At 51.4% G+C, this 3,408-nt stretch overlaps 1 pseudogene; it reads right to left on the reverse strand.

The window, feature by feature from the left end:
• Window positions 1–501: 501 nt before the first annotated feature.
• On the reverse strand, window positions 502–2,805 carry LOC111092237 (annotated as a pseudogene).
• Between the last annotated feature and the right edge of the window lie 603 nt (window positions 2,806–3,408).

The raw sequence follows: 3,408 nt of genomic DNA on the forward strand, positions 1-3,408 counted from the left end.
GGGGATTGGTTCTGGCATGAAGAAGACAGAGCATAAGCAACATTAGTGGGGTAAGTGAGACTGGTGCAGTCTTAACAAAGTCCTTGAGAGAGGTGTGTAGGTCAGCTGGCCGGACGTGGGTGTAGTGGACCCAGGGAGTAATTCCATCGACCTTGAGAGCGGTGGGAGTGATCAGGATCACGATGTAGGGTCCCTTCCAGTGAGGTTGAAGTGTCGGGTGTTGGTATCTCCACACATACACCCAGTCACCTGGCCGGTATCGATGGAGGCCCAGGGATGACCCAGTCTCATAGAGGGCCCTCAGCTTAGGCCACACCTGCTCATGGGTTCCTTGTGACATTTGGAGGGAGAAAAGGAGTTGGTGATCAAACTCAGCAAGCACCTCAGGTTTTAAATTGGGGATAACAGGTGGAGGAAGACCGACCATGATCTCGTAGGGAGTCAGTCCCATCTTATATGGGGAGTTCCTCACCCTATATAGGGCGAAGGGGAGGAGAGTCACCCAGTCCCGCCAGTCTCCAGGGCTAATTTAGTTAAGGTCTCCTTTATTGTTCTGTTCATCCTCTCTACCTGTCCTGAGCTTTGGGGCCTATATGCACCATGTAATTTCCAATCTGCCCCAAGCACTAGTGCCACTCCCGGTGTTACCTTAGAGACGAATCCTGGGCCGTTGTCTGATCCAGTCTTAACAGGAAAACCATACCTCGGTAAGATGTCTTCCAGCAGTTTCTTGGTCACGGTCTGTGCTGTTTCATGTTTGGTGGGAAATGCCTCTGTCCATCCTGGCAGACGGTTTGTGGCTGTGGGATCCTTAAGACGGTTTCCTTCCGTGCATCCGTCAACCATCTTTGTCCATCCTTTATATTTTTTTATTATTATTTTTTTGTCCATCCTTTAATTTGTCACTTCTGCTCTGCAGATCTGGGCCTTTTTTTAGTTGAGGCTCGGTATCCTAGAGGCGCTATGGTTTGTAGCAAGTCCCTGGTGCTTCGCAGGCATGTGTCCTGGTCCTCTGCCACCAACAGGATATCAAATGAGGGTGCTTGGAATGGAACTCACCCAAGTCTTCGTGTAAGGCCTCATTGAAGATGGTCGATGAATTTTTGAATCCTTGTGGTGGTCGAGTCCAGGTGAGCTGGCCATTGATGCCTTTCTCAGGGTCCGTCCATTCAAAGGTGAAGAGGTCTTGGCTCTTGGGCGCAAAAGGCATCTTTTAAATAGAGGAGGGTGTATGGGTTTGGGACCGTAGGGTGCATATCCTCTACTCGCTGGTTGACTTCCATTAAGTCCTGGATTGGCCTGTAATCCTTAGAGTGCGGTCTCCGAACCGGCAGCAAGGGAGTGCTCCATGCCGATTGGCAGGGCCTCAATATGCCCGAGTCCAGTAGTCGCCGTATGTGGGGTGTGATTCCCCTACACGGTACGAGAGGCATGGGGGATTGGCGGACCCTGACAGGGTCGGCCCCCAGCTTTCGTTCTATGTATATGGCCGGTTGGTGCCGGGCCAGCCCAATTCCCCCAGTTTCTGCACACGCTTGGGAAAATTCCCACAGCCAAGGGTCAATGTCAGTCACTGGGGCTGAGGACGTTTGGTGGAGACGACATTCATCTCAGGACAAGCACCTGAATCGGGTGCCCCTCCTTGTTTAGGACTTTTGCCCCTTCGGGGTGGAAGCAAATCTGTGCCCCCATCTTGGTGAGCAAATCTCAACCTAACAACGGGTAGGGACACTCAGGGATGACCATGAAGGAATGGGATACCCGGCCCATGCCGAGATCTACAGCTCTTCGGGTAGTCCATGTGCCCGTGGCCCCTTGCACCCATGAAGTCTTGCTTGCCAATGTCCCTTGGGGTTGTAATAAAACCGAATGTTGTGCCCCAGTGTCCACTAGGAATTCAACAGGTTGTCCCTCCACTCTGAGAGTTACCCTGGGCTTGGGGAGGGGTGCCGAACCCCAACTTCCATAGTCATCCAGGTCCTCCATCTCCAAGATCTTGGCAGGGCCCTTAGGTCTTTTGTTAGGACAGTCTTTCACCCAGTGGCTTTTTTCTTTGCAAAAAGCACATTGGTTTTTGTTCAGCTTAGGGCACTCCCGAGAGGGACCAGGGCCATCCTCCTTACCTGTCCCTGAAGCCAGCTTCTTGAGGTGCCTCCGTCTTTCCTGTGGGTCATCCATGGTTGTGGCCAGGATTTTGGCCAGGTTTCAGGTCTGCCGGTCACTTAGTTTGGTTTGTTGCTCTTCCAGACTTTCTTTATTATTATTGACTCTTTCTGCTACTATAAGTCCTGCAAGCTCTTCTCTCCTAGTATTCTAAGAAGGCTGCTGGACTCTTGTCCTTACCCTGTCTCACATAACCATATCTCAGCCAGATTGGTAGGCTTGCGTGGGGCAGCCTGGAGACCTGCCATTAGAGTCTGGTGGTGGACCTGGAGTCTCTCCTTACCTTCAGCCGAGTTGTGCGCTATGGGGAGTAAAAATGGTTTTAGCCAAGGAGGGGAATTCTCTCTCATGTCCTGCCAGACCAGGATGTAGGGCACCTGGTCAGGGTGGCCGTCTGGTTTGTCCCTGAAGATCACGGCCTTAACCTGTTAGATAGTAGGTAGGTGGAAAGTTCCTTCTCGGGGCCATCCCACGCCAAAGGTTGGCCATTCTGACATGCAGTAAGTTTGAAATTTCCCTCTCCTTACGTAAACAGTTAGGACAGTTAACAAAGACACAGTAATACAGACAAATGCACAAACAGTTAACAAGGACATAATAACACAGACAAACATTCCCTTTTGGCCACAAAGACAAAACAGAAAGTAATCCGAAGGGCTGGCAGCCGGCCCTCCTTACAGATGAGGACCTCCATCCTCCTTACAGATGAGGACCCTGTCCTCCAGGCGAGGGCAAGGGACACCTCCTCAAGACCCCCGGTCGACGGCCGGCCAGCGCATCCACCTAAGCCAATGTCGACCCAATACAGCTTGGAATTCCTACAGGTAAAAGTACAGTTTAGAGCTCTCAGAGAATATGCGCTCAAAAGGTGGAAAAAGTTGAGTGTGTTAAGTTTTTTAGTAACTAGATGGAAATGAGACCGCCAAGGCAAGCGAGGGTCCAAGAACAGATTTTATTGCAGGCACCCTCGGGCGAGGTTCCAGGACTCCCCGGGGAAAGAGAGTGAGTCGAGGAAGTCAGTCGCGCCAAGACAAGGTGGCCGGGGGTTTACATAACGTTGTAAGGCAGAACGGTTTCCTATTGGTTGGCTCATATGCAAAGGAAGGATTGCAATCCAACCAGAGTGACCCTCACTATGCAAAGGAAGGATTGCAATTCGACCAGTCAAAGGTGACTTCCTCCTCTGGGGTTTGAAGGGCGTTGGGTTCGGTTGGGGAAGTCCAAAGGAGAGGTGTAAGGGTCTGC

Source organism: Canis lupus, chromosome 24 (genome assembly GCF_011100685.1).
Source record: "Canis lupus familiaris isolate Mischka breed German Shepherd chromosome 24, alternate assembly UU_Cfam_GSD_1.0, whole genome shotgun sequence".
Taxonomy (NCBI): domain Eukaryota; kingdom Metazoa; phylum Chordata; class Mammalia; order Carnivora; family Canidae; genus Canis; species Canis lupus.